The sequence below is a fragment of the Elephas maximus genome, chromosome 7 (assembly GCF_024166365.1).
Source record: "Elephas maximus indicus isolate mEleMax1 chromosome 7, mEleMax1 primary haplotype, whole genome shotgun sequence".
Lineage (NCBI taxonomy): Eukaryota > Metazoa > Chordata > Mammalia > Proboscidea > Elephantidae > Elephas > Elephas maximus.
Window position 1 is genome coordinate 48,562,141 of NC_064825.1, and position 19,455 is coordinate 48,581,595.

The 19,455-nt window shown below is 39.3% G+C and overlaps 1 long non-coding RNA gene across 1 annotated transcript in view; it reads left to right on the top strand.

The window, feature by feature from the left end:
* LOC126079304 (uncharacterized) overlaps nt 1–19,050 on the top strand; it is a 31,828-nt gene extending 12,778 nt beyond the window's left edge. The window contains exon 3 of the long non-coding RNA XR_007518196.1: nt 18,968–19,050. This is a non-coding gene — a long non-coding RNA (uncharacterized LOC126079304). The remainder of the gene's footprint in view (nt 1–18,967) is intronic.
* Nucleotides 19,051–19,455: the final 405 nt, after the last annotated feature.

A 19,455-nucleotide genomic window follows, 5' to 3' on the forward strand; every position in this document is an offset into this window, starting at 1 on the left:
CACTATGATGTAACAAAATGAATTAGTGGCAGTTATAGTGATGAGATCTTCAAGATTAGTGTTTTAATCTAAACTCTTTTGAGATATAAAAGACAGAAGCAAGCAGAGAGACATGGGAGACCTCATACCACCGAGAAAGCAGTGCCGAAAGCAGAGCTCGTCCTGCACTGCAGAACCTGAGGTTCCTGCACTGAGTTGCTCCCAGACCAAGGGAAGACTGATGACAACGACCTTCCTCCAGAGCCAACAGAGAGAGAAAGCCTTCCCCTGAATTCAGACTTCTAGCCTACTGGACTGTGAGAGAATAAACCGTTAACGCCATGCGCTAGTGGTATTTCTGTTACAGCAGCACTAGATAACCAAGACAATGGTGTAGACTGTTACACCACACAATAAATAGAGCATTCTAAATAGCAAATGAGGGAAAACAGCACCTCATTAAACTCAATATGAGAAGGACGCTTTAAAAATTTTTTCTTATTGTACTTTAAATGAAGGTTTACAAAACAAACTAGCTTCTCATTAAACAATTAGTACACATATTGTTTGGTGACATTAGTTACCAACACCAGGACATGTCAACACTCTCCCCTTCTTGACCTCGGGTTCCCTATTACCAGCTTCCTGTGCCCTCCTGCCTTGTCGTCCTTGCCCCTGGGCTAGTGTGCCCATTTAGTCTTGTTTTGTTTTATGAGACTGCCTAATCTTTGACTGAAAGGTGAACCTCAGCAGTGACTTCATTACTGAGTTAAAAATGTGTCTGGGGGCCATACTCTCAGGGTTTCTTCAGTCTCTGTCAGAAGAAAGAATGAATCTGTTTTTTTTCATGAGTTAGATTTTTGTTCTACATTTTTCTCCAGCTCTATCTGGGACCCTCTAATGTAATCCTTGTCAGAGCAGTTGGTGGTGGCAGCCAGGCACTATCTAGTTGTGCTGGACTCAGTCCGGTGGAGGATGTAGTACTTGTGGTCCATTAGTCATTCGGACTAATCTTTCCCTTGTCTTTGGTTTTCTTCATTCTCCCTTGCTCCAGACAGGGTGAGACCAGTGGAGTAATTTAGATAGCTGCTCACAAGCTTTTAAGACCCCAGATGCTACTCATCAAAGTAGAATGTAGAACATTTTCTTTATAAACTATGTTATGCCAACTGAGCTAGGTGTTCCCCGAGACCATGGCCCCACATCCCTTAACCCAGTAATTCAGTCCCTCAGGGTGTTAGATTTGTCTATGGAGCTTCCATGACCTTGCCTTGAACAAGTTGTTCTGCCTTCCCCAGTATCATGTACTGTCTTCCCCTTCACCAAAGTTACCACTTATCTATTGTCTATTTGTGTTTTTCTATCCCTACCCCTCCCCACCCTCGTGACCATCAAAGGTTGTTTATTTTTGTGTATAAATCTTTTCATGAGTTTTTATAGTAGTGTTCTCATACAATATTTGTCCTTTTGTGATTGACTTATTTCACTCAGCATAATGTCCTCCAGATTCATGCATGTTGTGAGATGCTTCACAGATTCATCATTGTTCTTTATCATTGTGTAGTATTCCATTGCATGTATGTAGTACCATAGTTTATCCATTCATCTATTGATGGGTACCTAGGTTGTTTCTTTTTGCCATTGTGAACAATGCTGCAGTGAACATGGGTGTGCATATGTCTATTCAGCTCTTATTTCTCTAGGATATAGTCCTAGGAGTGGGATTCCTGGATTATATGGTATTTCCGTTTCTACCTTTTTAAGGAAGTGCCATATCGTTTTCCAGAATGGTTGTACCATTTTCCATTCCCACCAGCAGTGCATAAGAGTTCTACTCTCCCTGCAGCCTCCACATCATTTGTTATTTTCTGTTTTTTTGATTCCTGCCAGTAATGTTGGGGTGATATGTTATCTCATTGTTGTTTTGATTTGCATTTCTCTAATGGCTAGTGTTCTTGAGCATTTCATCCTGTGTCTGTTAGCCACTTGAATGTCTTCTTTGGTGAAGTGTCTGTTTGTTTCCTTTGCCCATATTTTATTTGGATTATTTGTCTTTTTGCTGTAGAAGCATTGGATTTTCCTGTAGATTTTAGAGAGTGGACCTTTGTTGGATTTGCCATAGCCAAAATTTTTTTCCCACTCTGTAGGTTCTCTTTCTACTGTTTTGGTAAGTCTTTTGATGAGCATAAGTGTTTAATTTTTAGAAGAGCCCAGTTATCTAGCTTATCTTCTGGAGTTCTGTGCTGTTAGCTATGGTTTGTATCCTGTTAATGCCGTGTATTAGGGCCTCTAGCATTGATCCTATCCTATTTTTTTCTTCTATGATCTTTATAGTTTTTGGTTTACATTTAGGTCTTTGATCGATTTTGAATTAGTTTTTGTGTATGGTGTGAGGTATGGGTCCTGTTTCACTTTTTTGCAGATGGACATCCAGTTTTGCTAGCACCATTTGTTGGAAAACTGTCTTTTCCCCATTTGATGGACTTGGGGTGCTTGTCAAAGATCAGGTGACTGTAGGTGGATGGATTTACATCTGGGTTCTCAATTCTGTTCCATTGGTCAATGTATCTGTCATTGTACCAGTACCAGGCTGTTTTGACTACCTTAGCTGTATAGTGGGTTCTGAGGTCAGATAGTGCAAGTCCTCCTACTTTCCTCTTCTTTGTGGTACTTTACTTATCTGGGACCTCTTCCCTCTCCATGTAAAGTTAGTGATTAGTTTTCCGTCTCTTTAAAGAATGCCGTTGGTATTTGGAAAGGGATTGCATTGTATTTGTAGACTGCTTTGTGTAGAATTGACATTTTCACAATGTTGAGTCTACCTATTCATGAACATGGTATGTTTTTCCATTTGTGTAGTTCTCTTTTGGTTTCTTGCAGTAGTGATTTGTACTTTTCTTTGTATAGATCTTTCACATCCCTCGTTAGATTTATTCCTAAGTTTGTTTTTTTTAGGGGCTATTTTTTTTTTTTTTAATTATAAATAGTATTGTTTTCTTGATTTCTTTTTTGCCATTCTCTTTACTGGTGTATAGGAATCCAACAGATTTTTGTATGTTTATATCATGCTACTCTGCTGAATCTTTCTATTGGTTCCAATAGTTTTCTCATGGAGTCTTTTGGGTTTTCTATGTATAGAATATCATCCACAAATAGGGACAGTTTTACTTCTTTGTTACCAATTTGGATGCCCTTTATTTCTTTTTCTTGCCTTATTGCCCTAGCTAGGACATCCAGCACAGTACTAAATACGAGTGGTGGTACAGGCCATCCTTGTCTTGTTCCTGTTCTCAAGGGGAATGTTTTCAGCCTGTCTCCATTAAGAATGGTGTTGGCCGTTGGTTTTGCACAGATACCCTTTATTATGCTAAGGAATTTCCCTTCTATACCTATTTTAATGAGCATTTTTTTAATACTTCTTATTGTCCTTTAAGTGAAAGTTTACGAATCAAGTCAGTCTCGCACACAAAAACTTATATACACCTTGATACACACTCTCCCCCTAATGAGACAGCCCCCTCTCTCCCTCCACTCTCTCTTTTCCTGTCCATTTCGTCAGCTTCTAACCCCCTCCACCCTCTCATCTCCCCTCCAGGCAGGAGATGCCATCATAGTCTCAAGTGTCCACCTGATCCAAGAAGCTCACTCCTCACCAGTGTCCCTCTCCAACCCATTGTCCAGTCCAATCCATGTCTGAAGAGTTGGCATTGGGAATGGTCCCTGTCCTGGGTCAACAGAAGATCTGGGGGCCATCGGGGTCTTTCTAGTCTCAGTCAGACCATTAAGTCTGGTCTTTTTATGAGAATTTGGGGTCTGCATCCCACTGCTCTCCTGCTCCCTCAGGGGTTCTCTGTTGTGTTCCCTGTCAGGGCAATCATTGGTTATAGCTGGGCACCATCTATTCTTCAGGTCTCGGGATGATGTAGTTTCTGGTTCATGTGGCCCTTTCTGTCTCTTGGGCTTGTAATTGGTGTTCTTCATTCTCCTTTGATCCAGGTGGGTTGAGACCAATTGATGCATCTTAGATGGCTGCTTGTTAGTGTTTAAGACCCCAGATACCACTCTTTAAAATGGGATGCAGAATGTTTCTTTAATAGATTTTATTATGCCAATTGACTTAGATGTCCCCTGAAACCATGGTCCCCAAACCCCTGCCCCTGCTACACTGGCCTTCAAAGCATTCAGATTCTTCAGGAAATTTCTTTGTTTTTGGTTTAGTCCAGTTGTGCTGGACCTCCCCTGTACTGTGTGTTGTCTTTCCCTTCACCTAAAGTAGTTCTTATCTACTATCTAATTAGTGAATATCCCTCTCCCACCCTACCTCCCCCTCCCCTCTCGTAACCACAAAAGAATGTTTTCTTCTCAGTTTAAACTATTTCTCAAGTTCTTATAATAGTGGTCTTATACAATAGTTGTCCTTCTGCAACTGACTAATTTCACTCAGCATAATGCCTTCCAGGTTCCTCCATGTTATGAAATGTTTCACAGATTCAACACTGTTCTTTATTGATACGTAGTATTCCACTGCCCTGTGTCTGTCAGTTTGTCGTACTGTGGGGGCTTGTGTGTTGCTGTGATGCTGGAAGCTATGCCACCAGTATTCAGATACCAGCAGGGTCACCCATGGAGGACAGGTTTCAGCTGAGCTTCCAGACTAAGACAAGCTACAAAGAAGGACCTGGCAGTCTACTTCTGAAAAGAATTAGCCACTGAAAACCTTATGAATAGCAGTGGAACATTGTCTGATATAGTGCTGGAAGATAAGCCCCCCAGGTTGGAAGGCACTCAAAAGATGACTGGGGAAGAGCTGCCTCCTCAAAGTAGAGTCGACCTTAATGACGTGGATGGAGTAAAGCTTTCGGGACCTTCATTTGCTGATGTGGCACGAATCAAAATGAGAAGAAACAGCTGCAAACATCCATTAATAATCGGAACCCGGAATGTATGAAGTATGAATATAGGAAAACTGGAAATCGTCAAAAATGAAATGGAAATCAAAAACATCAACATCCTAGGCATTAGTGAGCTGAAATGGACTGGTATTGGCCATTTTGAATCAGACAATCATATAGTCTACTATGCTGGGAATGACAACTCGAAGAGGAATGATGTTGCATTCATCGTCAAAAAGAACATTTCAAGATCTATCCTGAAGTACAATCCTGTCAGTGATAGGATAATATCCATACGCCTACAAGGAAAACCAGTTAATATGACTATTATTCAAATTTACACACCAACCACTAGGGCCAAAGATGAAGAAATAGAAGATTTTTATCAGCTGCTGCAGTCTGAAATTGATCAAACATGAAATCAAGATGCATTGATAATTACTGGTGATTGGAATGCAAAAGTTGGAAACAAAGAAGAAGGATCAGTAGTTGGAAAATATGGCCTTGGTGATAGAAATAACGCCAGAGATCGAACGTTAGAATTTTGCAAGACCAACGACTTCTTCATTGCAAATACCTTCTTTCACCAACATAAACAGCAACTATACACATGGACCTAGCCAGATGGAACACACAGAAATCAAATTGACTACACCTGTGGAAAGAGACAGTGCAAAAGCTCAATATCATCAGTCAGAACAAGGCCAGGGGCTGACTGTGGAACAGACCATCAATTGCTCATATGCAAGTTCAAGCTGAAACAGAAGAAAATCAGAGCAAGTCCACGAGAGCCAAAATATGACCTTGAGTATATCCCGCCTGAATTTAGAGACCATCTCAAGAATAGATTTGACGCCTTGAACACTAGTGACCGAAGACCAAACGAGTTGTGGAATGACATCAAGGACATCATCCATGAAGAAAGCAAGAGGTCACTGAAAAGACAGGAAAGAAAGAAAAGACCAAGGTGGATGTCAGAGGAGACTCTGAAACTTGCTCTTGAGCGTAAAGCAGCTAAAGCAAAAGGAAGAAATGATGAAGTAAAAGAACTGAACAGAAGATTTCAAAGGGCCTCTCGAGAAGATGAAGTAAAGTATTATAATGACCTGTGCCAAGAGCTGGAGATGAAAAACCAAAAGGGAAGAACACGCTCAGCGTTTCTCAAGCTGAAAGAACTGAAGAAAAAATTCAAGCCTCGAGTTGCAATAGTGAAGGATTCCATTGGGAAAATATTAAATGATGCAGGAAGCATCAAAAGAAGATGGAAGGAATACACAGAGTCATTATACCAAAAAGAATTAGTCACTGTTCAACCATTTCAAGAGGTGGCATATGATCAGGAACTGATGGTACTGAAGGAAGAAGTCCAAGCTGCTGTGAAGGCATTGGCCAAAAACAAGGCTCCAGGAATTGATGGAATATCAATTGAGATGTTTTAATAAACAGATGCAGCGCTGGAGGTGCTCACTCGTCTATGCCAAGAAATATTAAAGACAGTTTCCTGGCCAACTGACTGGAACAGATCCATATTTATGCCTATTCCCAAGAAAGGTGATCCAGCCAAATGTGGAAATTATAGAACAATATCATTAATATCACACACAAGCAAAATTCTGCTGAAGATCATTCAAAAATGGCTGCAGCAGTATATCAACAGGGAACTTCCAGAAATTCAGGCCAGTTTCAGAAGAGGATGTGGAACCAGGGATATCATTGCTGATGTCAGATGGATCCTGGCTGAAAGCAGAGAATACCAGAAGGACGTTTATCTGTGTTTTATTAATTATGCAAAGGCATTTGACTGTGTGGAACATAACAAACTACGGATAACACTGTGAAGAACGGGAATTCCAGAACACTTAATTGTGCTCATGAGGAACCTTTACATAGATTAAGAGGCAGTAGTTCGGACAGAACAAGGGAATACTGATTGGTTTAAAGTCAGGAAAGGTGTGCGTCAGGGTTGCATTCTTTCACCATACCTATTTAATCTGTATGCTGAACAAATAATCTGAGAAGCTGGACTATATGAAGAAGAACGGGGCATCAAGATTGGAGGAAGACTCATTAACAACCTGCGTTATGCAGATGACACAACCTTGCTTGCTGAAAGTGAAGGGGACTTGAAGCACTTACTAATGAAGATCAAAGACCACAGCCTTCAGTATGGATTACACCTCAACATAAATAAAACAAAAATCTTCACAACTGGACCAATGAGCAACATCATGATAAATGGAGAAAAGACTGAAGTTGTCGAGGATTTCATTTTACTTAGATCCATAGTCAACAGCCATGGAAGCAGCAGTCAAGAAATCAAAAGATGCATTGCATTGGGTAAGTCTACTTCAAAGGAACTCTCCAAAGAGTTGAAGAGCAAAGATGTCACCCTGAAGACTAAGGTGCGCCTGACCCAAGCCATGGTATTTTCAATCGCATCATATGCATGTGAAGGCTGGACAATGAATAAGGAAGACCGAAGAAGAGTTGACGCCTTTGAATTGTGGTGTTGGCGAAGAATATTGAACATACCACGGACTGCCAAAAGAACAAACAAATCCGTCTTAGAAGAAGTACAACCAGAATGCTCCTTAAAAGCAAGGATGGCGAGACTGCATCTTTCGTACTTTGGACATGTTGTCAGGAGGGATCAGTCCCTGGAGAAGGACATCGTGCTTGGCAGAGTACAGGGTCAGCAGAAAAGAGGAAGACCCTCAACGAGGTGGGTTGACACAGTGGCTGCAACAATGAGCTCAAGCATAATGATTGTAAGGATGGCGCAGGACCGGGCAGTGTTTCGTTCTGTTGTACATAGGGTTGCTACGAGTCAGAACCGACTCGATGGCACCTAACAACAACAACAACAGTATTCCACTGTGTGAATATACCATAATTTATTTATCCATTTATCTGTTGATAGGCACCTTGGTTGCTTCCATGTTTTTGCTATTGTAAACAGTACTGCAATAAACATAGGTGTGCATATATCTGTTTGTGTAAAGGCTCTTATTTCTCTAGGATATATTCCAAGGAGCAGGATTGCTTTTTTTTATGGTAGTTCTAGCTTTTTAAGGAAGCGTCAAATCGTTTTCCAAAATGGTTGTACCATTTTACATTCCCACCAGTAGTGTATAAGTGTTCCAATCTCTCCACAGCCTCTCCAACATTTGTTATTTTGTGTTTTTTGGATTAATGCCAGCCTTGTTGGAGTGAGATGAGATCTCATTGTAGTTTTGATCTGCATTTCTCTAATGGCTAGTGATCTTGAACATTTCCTCATGTATCTGTTAGCTACCTGAATGTCTTCTTTAGTGAAGTGTCTATTCATGTCTTTTGCCCATTTTTTAATTGGGTTACTTGTCTTTTTGTAGTTGAGTTTTTGCACTATCATGTAGATTTTAGAGATCAGGCGCTGATCAGAAATGTCATAGCTAAAAACTTTTTCCCAGTCTGTAGGTAGTCTTTTTACTCTTTTGGTGAAGTCTTTGGATGAGCATAGGTGTTTGATTTTTAGGAGCTCCCAGTTATCTAGTTTTTCTTCTGCATTCTTAATAATGTTTTGTGTACTGTTTATGCCATGTATTAGGGCTCCTAACGTTGTCCCTATTTTTTCTTCTATGATCTTTATCGTTTTAGATTTTATATTTAGGTCTTTGATCCATTTTGAGTTCATTTTTGTGCATGGAGTTAGGTATGGGTCTTGTTTCATTTTTTTGCAAATGGATATCCAGTTATGCCAGCACCACTTGTTAAAAAGACTGTCTTTTCCCCATTTAACTGTTTTGGGGCCTTTGTCAAATATCAACTGCTCATATGTGGATGGATTTATGTTTGGATTCTCAATTCTGTTCCATTGGTCCACGTATCTGTTGTTGTACCAGTACCAGGCTGTTTTGACTACTGTGGCGATATAATAGGTTCTAAAATCAGGTAAAGTTAAAAGCTTCCCACTTCATTCTTCTTTTTCGGTAATGCCTTACTTATCCAGGGCCTCTTTCCCTTCCATATGAAGTTGGTGATTTGTTTCTCCATCTCATTAAAGGGTGTTGTTGGGATTTGGATCGGAATTGCATTAAATGTATAGATTGCTTTTGGTAGAATAGACATTTTTATAACGTTAAGTCTTCCTATCCATGAGCAAGGTATGTTTTCCCACTTATGTAAGCCTCTTTAGGTTTCTTGCAGAAGTGTACTGTAGTTTTCTTTGTGTAAGTCTTTTACATCTCTGGTAAGATTTATTCCTAAGTATTTTATCTTCTTGGGAGCTACTGTAAATGGCATTGATTTGTTGATTTCCTCTTCGATGTTCTTTTTGTTGGTGTAGAGGAATCCGACTGATTTTTGTATGTTTATCTTGTATCCCGATACTCTGATGAACTCTTCTATTAGTTTCAGTAGTTTTCTTGAGGATTCCTTAGGATGTCATCTGCAAATAGAGATACTTTTACCTCTTCCTTGCCAATCTGGATGCCCTTTATTTCTTTATCTAGCATAATTGCTCTTGCTAGGACCTCCAACCCAATGTTGAGTAAGAGTGGTGATAAAGGCATCCTTGTCTGGTTCCCGATCTCACTGGGAATGCTTTCAGGCTCTCTCCATTTAGGGTGGTGTTGGCTGTTGGCTTTGTGTAAATGCCCTTTACTATGTTGAGGAATTTTCCTTCTATTCCTATTTTGCTGAGAATTTTTATCATGAATGAGTGTTGAACTTTGTCAAATGCCTTTCCTGCATCAATTGATAAAATCATGTGATTCTTGTCTTTTGTTTTATTTATGTGGTGGATTACATTAATTGTTTTTCTAATGTTGAACCATCCCTGCATACCTGGTATGAATTCCACTTGGTCACGGTGAATGATTTTTTTGATATGTTGTTGAATTCTATTGGCTAGAGTTTTGTTGAGGGTTTTTGCATCTATGTTCATGAGGAATATAGGTCTATAATTTTCTTTTCTTGTGGTGTCTACCTGGTTTTGGTATCAGGGATATGATGGCTTCATAGAATGAGTTTGGTAGCATTCCGTCCTTTTCTATGCTCTGAAATACCTTTAGTAGTAGTGGTGTTAACTCTTCTCTGAAAGTTTGGTAGAACTCTGCAGTGAAGCCCTAAGGACCAGGGCTTTTTTTTTTTGTTGGGAGTTTTTTGATTACCTTTTCAATCTCTTCTTTTGTTATGGGTCTATTTAGTTGCTCTAGCTCTGTTTGTGTTAGTTTAGGTAGGTAGTGTGTTTCTAGGAATTCATCCATTTCTTCTAGGTTTTCAAATGTGTTAGAGTACGATTTCTCATGGTAATCTGATATGATTCTTTTAATTTCAGTTGGGTCTGTTGTAATATCGCCCATCTCATTTCTTATCTGGGTTATTTGCTTCCTCTCCTGATTTTATTTTGTCAGTTTGACCAATGGTTTATCAGTTTTGTTGATTTTTTCAGAAAACCAGCTTTTGGTCTTGTTAATTCTTTCAATTGTTTTTCTGTTTTCTATTTTATTTAGTTCAGCTCTAATTTTTATTACTTGTTTTCTTCTGGTGCCTGTGGGTTTCTTTTGTTGCTCTTTTCCTATTTGTTCAAATTGTAGGGATAATTCTTTGATTTTGGCCCTTTCTTCTTTTTGGATATGTGCGTTTATTGATATAAATTGGCCTCCAAGCACCACTTTTGCTGTGTCGCAAAGGTTCTCATACAAAGTGTTTTCATTCTCACTGGATTCTATGAATTTCTTTAATGTAAGACATCCTTAATGTCTTCTATAATCCAGTCTCTTTTGAGCAGAGTATTGTTCAGTTTCCAAGTGTTTGATTTCTTTTCCCTGCTTCTCCTGTTATTGATTTCCACTTTTATGGCCTTACGGTCAGAGAAGATGCTTTGTAATATTTCAATATTTTGGATTCTGCTAAGGCTTGGTTTATGACCTAATATGTGGTCTATTCTCGAGAATGTTCCATGTGCACTAGAAAAGGAAGTATGCTTGATTGCTCTTGGGTGGAGTGTTCCGTACAGGTTTATGAGGTCAAGTTGGTTGATTTTGGCATTTAGATATTCTGTGTCTTTATTGAGCTTCTTTCTGGATGTCCTGTCCTTCACCGAAAGTGGTATGTTGAAGTGTCCTACTATTATTGTGGAGCTGTCTATCTCACTTTTCAATGCTGATAGTTTGTTTTATGTATCTTGCAGTCCTGTCATTGGGTATATAAATTTTTAATATGGTTATATCTTCTTGGTGTATTGTCCCTTTAATCATTATATAGTGTCCTTCCTTATCCTTTATGATGGATTTAACTTTAAAGTCTATTTTGTCAGAACTTAATATTGCCACTCCTGCTCTTTTTTGATTGTTGTTTGCTTGATATATTTTTTTCCATCCTTTGAGTTTTAGTTTGTGTCTCTAAGTCTAAGGTGTGTCTCTTGTAGGCAGCATATAGACAGATTTTGTTTTTAATCCATTCTGCCACTCTGTCTCTTTATTGGTGCATTTAGTCCATTTACATTCAGGGTAATTATGGATAGGTATGAATTTAGTGCTATCATATTGATGTCTTTTTTTGTGTGTTGTTGACTGTTTCTTTTCCCACTTCATTTTATGTGCTGAGTAGATTATCTTTATATATTGTCCTTTCCTCATATTTGTTGTTGTTGATTTTGATTCTGCTGAGTCTCTATTTTTTTCTTGTATTTTATTTTAATGAGTAGGATAGTTTCTCTCCTTTGTGGTTATCTTATTATTTACCCCTATTTTTCTAAATTTAAACCTAACTTTTATTTCTTTGTATTGCTGTATCTTTCCCTCCATATGGAAGGTGTATGATTACATTTCTTAGTCCCTCTTTATTATTTCAATGTTGTCTTCTTTTATATAATAACATTGCTGTTACCGTGTTTTGAACTTCTTTTTTTTTTTTTTTTAAATAATCTTGCTTTGTTTTTTTGGATTTCCCTCTCTGGGTTGACTTCTGGTTGCTCTGCCCAGTGTTCTAGTGTTGGGTCGATACCTGATATTATTGATTTTCTAACTAAAGAACTCCCTTTAGTATTTCTTGTAGTTTTGGTTTGGTTTTTACAAATTCCCTAAACTTGTGTTTACCTGGAAATGTCTTAATTTCACCTTTGTATTTAAGAGACAGTTTTGCTGGATATGATTCTTGGCTGGCAATTTTTTTCCTTCAATTTTTTAAATATGTCATCCCATTGCCTTCTTGCCTGCATGGTTTCTGCCGAGTATTCCAAGCTTATTCTTACTGGCTCTCCTTTATATGTGACTTTTTGTTTATCCCTCGCTGCTCTTATAATTCTTTATCTTTGGCTTTGGCAAGTTTGATTATAATATGTCTTGGTGACTTTCTTTTAAGATCTACCTTATGTGGAGTTCGATGAGCATCTTGGATAGATATCTTCTCATCTTTCACGATATCAGGGAAGTTTTCTGCCAACCAATATTCCACAATTCTCTCTGTATTTTCTGTTATCCCTCTCTGTTCTGGTAGTCCAATCACTCATAGGTTATTTCTCTTGATAGAGTCCCACATGATTCTTAAAGTTTCTTCATTTTTTAAAATTCTTTTATCTGATTTTTCTTCAAATATATTAGTGCCAAGTGATTTATCTTCGAGTTCAGAAATTCTAGCTTCTCTTTGCTCAATTCTGCTCCTCTGACTTTCTATTGAGTTTTCTAATTTTGTAATTTTATTGTTAATCTTCTGAATTTCTGATTGCTGCCTGTCTATGGATTTTTTCAGCTTATTAAACTTTTCATTATGTTACTGAATAATCTTTTTAATTTCTTCAATTGCTTTATCTGTGTGTTCCTTGGCTTGTTCTGTGTATTGCCTCATTTCCTTTCTGATGTCTTGAAGGGTTCTGTATATTAAACTTTTGTATTCCGGCTCTGGTAATTCCAGGTGTGCACTTTCATCTAGAAGATCCCTGGATTCTTTGAGAGCCTGTTGAGGTGATCATGGTCTGTTTCTTTATGTGACTTGATAATGACTGTTGTCTCTGAGCCATCTATAAGTTATTGTATTAGTTTATGCTTGCTTACTGTGTCATAGCTTCTTGCTTTGTTTTGTTTTGTTATACCTGTATCGGTTGCTTGAGTTAGCTAGCTTGATTATTTTCACCTTTGGAGCTCTGACATCCTGTCCTCAGATGGCTGGAGCTATTATCAGGTATATCAGTGTAGGAGTCCATTCAGTTTTCTTGTATGAATTCAGCTCAGGTTTCCAGGTAGCTGATCATCAAGTGTGTCCTACAGTCTTAGAGGGGCAGGGGTGATTGGCATATATACTGGTATCTGATTACAGCAGGGGGTCATGCTCTGAAAAAGGCAGGGGTCTGAGAACCAACCCTCAAGTGTCTCTAAGGAAAGTATGTCCCTGTTCCCTAGAGTGTGCAGGTGGGTGGGTTCTGCAGATGGATCATGGGCACCCGAAGTTTCTGGTTGTAAGGACTGGGAGTTACCAGTTATCTTTGGACCTCTGTCGCGGGTGGCTGGGCGACCTGAGTGGAGCTACCAGTCCTTAGGCCCCTGATGTGGGTAGGTGAGGACCTTGTTTAATAGGCAAAACAATGTCAAACATCAAACACCCACCTCTCCACCACAGAGCTGAAATGGTTGGAGTCTGCCAACAAGGGCATATTCTCCTGAAATAGGCCCACACAGGTCCATGGAGAAGGGAAAGGTGCTCAAAGTCCATGGACTCTTTATGCCTGGACAGGAGGTGCTTCTGTCCTGAGGTCCCCTGGTTAGTGGAGCTAGCAAATTATCTTTTCCCCCAAATGCTAATTTTTTCCTTCCCCAAGGCTGGGGGGATGGCTCTAGGTGCTCACCAGGGTCTATCTCAGGCCTAGGGATTCAGCTGCTGAAGCTGGGTTGGGGCAGGGCGGTGGCGCGGTAAAATATACGCAAGTACTTAGCTTTTGCCGAGAGGGCCCTTCTGCTCAGGTTCCAGAGGTGTGATTGGGCTGTGTGGCTGGCTGCTTCTCCCTGAGGAAACCACGGCTGAATGCTAGGACCAGCCCACTGCTGCCTACCGCCGCCGCAGCCACTCCAGAAATGGTGCCTGAGAGCTCCCCATGATTCAGGTCTGGTGACTCGTCTCTGCTTCTGAACAATCTCTTCCTCCCCCTGCCCCTCAGTGCATTTTCTAAGCTTGCCTTTTAAGCTCAGGGCTCCCAGCTTGTCACAAATATACTCGTTTCACTTGTTTTTTTTGGTCTTTGTTGTAAAGAGGGCTCCCCAGAAGTGTCTGTCTATTCCGCCATCTTGGCTCCACCTCTATTGAGCATTTTTATCAGGAATGGGTGTTGGGTTTTGTTGAATGCCTTTTCTGTGTGAATTGAGATGATCATGTGCTTCTTTTATTTATGTGGTGAATTACATTGATTGATTTTCTAATGTTGACCCATTCTTGCATACCTGATGTGAATCCCACTTAGTCATGCTGTATTATTTTTTTGATATGATGTTGAGTTCTACTGGCTAGAATTTTGTTGAGAATTTTTCCATCTATATTCATGAGAAATATTGGTTTGTAATTTTCTTTTTTTGTGGTGTCTCTGCCTGGTTTTGATATCAGGGTTATGCTGGCTTCATAGAATGAATTTGGAAGTATTCCTTCCTTGTCTATGCTCTGAAATAATTTAAGTAGTACTGGTGTACACTCTTCTCTGCATATTTGGTAGAATTTTCCAGTGAAGGCACCTGGGCCAGGGCTTTTTTTTGTTGGGAGTTTTTTTTTTTTTTTTTTAATTACCTTTTCAATCTCTCATCTTGTTATGGGTCTGTTCAGATTTTCAAGTTCAGTTTGTGTTAGCTTGGGTAGGTATTGTGCTTCTAGAAATTTGTCCATTTCCTCTAGGTTTTCAAAGTTGTTGGAGTATAGTTTTTCATAGTCCTCTTTTTATAATCCTTTTTATTTCAGTTGGGTGTATTGTAATGTTCCCCATTTCATTTTTTATTTGGGTTATTTGCATCCTCTCCTGTTTTTCTTTTGTCAGTTTGGCCAATGGTTTGTCGATTTTGTTGAACCTTGCAAAGAATCAACTTTTGGTTTTGTTGATTCTTTCTGTTGTTTTTCTATTCTCTATTTCATTTATTTCTGCTCTGATCTTTATTATTTCCTATCTTCTGGTGGCCGTTGCCTTCTTTTGCTCTTCTCTATGTGTTTGTATTGTGTAGCTAATGATTTGATTTTGTCCCTTTCTTCTTTCTTGATGTGTGCATCTATTGCTATAAAGTGACCTCTGAGCACTGCCTTTGCTGTGTTCCAAAGATTTTGGTATGATGTGTTTTCATTCTCATTTGATTCTAGGAATTTTTTAATTCCATCTTTGATTTATTTTATTACCCAGTGGTTTTTAAACAAGTTACTATTCAGTTTCCATGTATTTGATTTTTTTTTTCTTGCTCTTCCTGTTGTTAATTTCTACTTTGATGGTGTTGTGATCAAAAAAGATAGTTTGTATTATCTCAGCATTTTGATTTTGCTGACGGCTGCTTTGTGGCCTATGATGTGGTCTATTTTGGAGAACATCCCATGTGCGTTGGAAAAGAATGTGTACTTTGCAGCTGTTGAGTGGAGTGTTCTATTTATGTCTATGAGGTCAAGTTTATTGATTGTGCCTTTAGATCTTCTGTATCTTTGCTGAGTTTCTTTCTAGTTGTTCTGTCCTTTACTGAGACTGGTGTGTTGAAGTCTCCTATTATTGTGGAACTGTTAATTTCTCTTTTCATACTGTTAGAGTTTGATTTATGTATTTTGGAGCACTGTCATTGGGTTTCATGATGGATCATCCATTTAATCGTTATATAATACCCTTCTTTGTCTTTTATGGTGAATTTTGTTTTAAAGTCTATTTTATCTGAAATTAGTATTGCCACCCCTGGTTTTTTAAGGTAGCTATTTGCTTGATGTATTCTTTTTCCATCCTTTGATTTTTAATAAATTTAAGCCTCTGTTTCTAAGGTGTGTTTCTTGTAGACAGTATATTGATGGGTCCTATTTTTTTTTATCCATTCTGTCACTCTCTGTCTTTTCATGGGTGTATTTAAGTCATTTATGTTCAGTGTAATTATTGGTAGGTGTGGGTTTTTGGTGTCATTTTGTAGTGCTTTTTTTTTGTGGTGCTGACATTTTCTTTGTTCCTCTTACTCTCTGTGTGAATTCCTTTTGCTTGTGGATTTTTTTTCATTTCTCTCTTTTTTATAGATTTTGTGTCTACTGAGATGTTATGTTTCTCTTCTCTGTTTTGTTGAGTAGGTTTGTTAACTTGCTTTGTGGTTACCTTGAAATTTACCCTTATCTTCCTAAGTTTGAACCAGTCTTTTATTACTTGGTATCCTCTCCACTGAAAGTTCTATACCATTTACCTCTTTTGTTGTTCTTAAGTTGTTGTCATTTACAGATTAACCTCTCTAGTTCCCTCTTGTAAACCTTTTAGTTTTGTTTTATCCTTGACAGGCTGTTGTCTGATGTTGTTGGTTCTCTAAGCAAAGGACTCCCTTTAATAATTCTTGTAAGTTTGGTTTGGTTTTTACATATTCCCTTAGTTTCTTTTTATCTGAAAATGTCCTAGTATCATCATCAGATTTGAGTGAGAGTTTTGTAAAGGTATATTATTCTTGGTTGCCAATTTTTTTCTTTCAAGTTTTTATATATGTCATCCCATTGCCTTCTTGCCTGCATGGTTTCTGCCGAGTGACCTTATTGTTTCCTGTTTCCCCTCTGTATGTGACTTTTCATTTTTCTTGAGCTGCTCTCAGGATTCTTTGTCTTTGATTTTAGTGAGTGTGATTATGATATGCCTTGGTGATTTTCTTTTGGGGTCTATCCTATATGGGGTTCACTGAGCTTCTTAGATGGTCAGCTTTTCATCTTTCATGATATTAGAGAAGTTTTCTGTCAGAAATTCTTCAGTGACCTTTTCTGTGTTTTCCCTTTTTCCCCTGTTCTAGAACTCTAATCGCTCATAAATTTTTGCTTTTGGTTGTACCCTGCATCATTCTCAAGGTTTCTTCATTTATCTTTGTTCTTTTATATTTCCTCAAAGTGGTATTCAAGTATTTGTCTTCAATTTACCCGATCCTGTCTCCCATTGTTTCAAAACTGCTCCTCAAAACTTCTATGACACTGTCCATTTCTGAAATATTACTATCTTTTGGGTTTCTAATTGTTGTTTTTGTATGATTTCTAGTTGCGAGTTTGTTTTGACATTTTGTTTCTGTATTATTTTTCTGAATTCTTCCATGATTTGTCTGAGAAACTAAGAAGAAAAAAATGCCCCAAGGAAACTTCTGGCTTGGTGGCACAAACCAAGGAAGTGGTCTCCCAGCTGAGCAGCACTGCACAGCAGTCAGGAAGGAGTGGAGATGGCACATGGAGCCAGGTGTTCAAGAGAAAGAAAAGGAAGGGGGTGAGAGAGAAGAAACCAAAAGAAGCCCCAAAAAGCAACAACAAAAAATGGTGCTGAAGGAACCGGCTGGTATGGACAGGTGAATTCAAGTGAGATGGAACCAGCGTCTCCCTGGCTGAGCTACCACGGCTCACTGGAAAGTGGCGGAGGCCAAGAAGGGGGAAGAAAGGTGCAGGCTGGGAAAGTGTGCATCACTGGTTACTCGGTGCTCTGTCTCCCGCTGGAAGCTCCATCACACTGCCTTCAAGTACTTCTTGGTGGGTGAAGTCAAAGATGGTGAATCTGTGCCACATTAGCTGATAGAGGACCTCCACTCCATAGCTCTCCTCGCTCTCTGGTCTCTGTCAGTTTCTTACTCCATTCAGTGTTTGGTTGAGTTCTTTATCCCTTCATTTGACAGTTCGGGTTCCAGGACTGACATTTGTCTCTGTTTTACTTAGTTTTTCTGGTCCTTGCTGTGGAATGATGCATGGTGCTTTTGTCTATAGTGCCATGTTGGCTCCACCTTCATGACTTACCACTCTTGATGTTGATCATCTGGCTGAGGTAGTTTGTCAGGTTGCTCTACCGTAAAGTTGCTCTTTTTCTCCCTTTCTGTACTGTACTTTTGGAAGGAAGTCATTAATGCAGCCCACACTTACGGGAGTTAGGCTCCACCTCCTTGAGGGTACAGAACCCTGTTTCCTACTCACCACATCCAACCAGTCACCAAGCTCAGTCTATCCCACCTCCTAGACACCTCTCAGACCACTCCTCTGCTCTTCCTCCCCATGCCATGGCCTTGGCTCTGAATTCCCACAGCTCCCTCACTGTTCTGCCTGCATTATCTCTACCCTGCTAGACCATACTCTGCATTGCCCATAGTGAAGGCCAAACTCCTTACCCTAGCACACAGGCCCATTGTGATCTGATCCCTTCCTTCCCACCCTCACCTCTTACCAGCACCCTGCATGCACCTATTGCTAGGCAGTGGACAACAGTGCTTGCAACTGCCCAAACTATTTTCTCTTTCACATTCACATATGCTGCTACCCCTGTTCAGAACCCTCCCCACCATACACCCACTGACCCTGCCCTCAACCCAGCTAACTCATTATTTTTTCTTATGTAGTTTATATGCACAAAAGGGTAGCATTAGAACATTCCTTGTTGAAGCCCCTTGTGTGCCCTTTCCTGATTGTATTCTTCTACCTTTAAAGGTAACTACTATTCTGATACCTGTGTACCGTTCTCTTGCTTTTCTTCATAGTCTCAGTATGTATGTATGTATTTGGTAGTATGCTTGTAAATTTTTAACAACCAGCTCACTGAAGTTAAAGAAACCCTGATTTGTAGCATTTGCCTATATATATACATACACACACAATATATATATATACATATACATATATATATATACACATACATATTTAATTTTACTGCATTTTAGGTCAAAGTTCACAGTGCGAAACAGCTTCTCATTCAAAAATTCATGTGCAAATTGTTTTGTGACATTGGTTGCAATCCCCTCAATGTCTCAGCACTCTCCCCCTTTCCCTTCCCACCCCGGGTTCTCTGTGACCATTCGTCTAGTTTTTCTGTCCCTTTCTGCCACCTCGTCTTTGCTTTTGGGCAGGTGCTGCCAATTTGGTCTCGTATAACTGATTGAACTAAGAAGCACGATCCTCACGTGTTACGGTTTGTTTTACAGACCTGCCTAATCTCTGGCTTGAAAGGTGGACTTCAGGAGTGGCTTTAGCGCATTTGCCAAAATCTTGCCAGCTGATACCGGACAGCTTCAGCACACCACTATATGTATCCCAAACAACCTATCTACGTTTGCATAATTTTGAACTTTATACAAATGGCATCCTTTATACAAATGGTACATCTTTTTGTCTGTGTGATTTATTGCACAGAGGCTATATAGTACTCTGTTGATGGACATTTGGGTTTATGTGGCAACTTTGTTAAGGTAATGCCCAACAGTTTTCTGATGTGGTTATCCTACACTGGCAATAGCAGCATATGAAAGTTTCTTTTGCTCCACATCCTCACCGACACTTACTGTCAAGTTTTTAAATATTTGCCAATACAGTACGTATGAAATGGCATCTCATTGTGAATTTTATTTTGCATTTCTTGGTTAAGCATCTTTACATATTTATTAGCCATATGTTAGCATATTAGGTAATACAT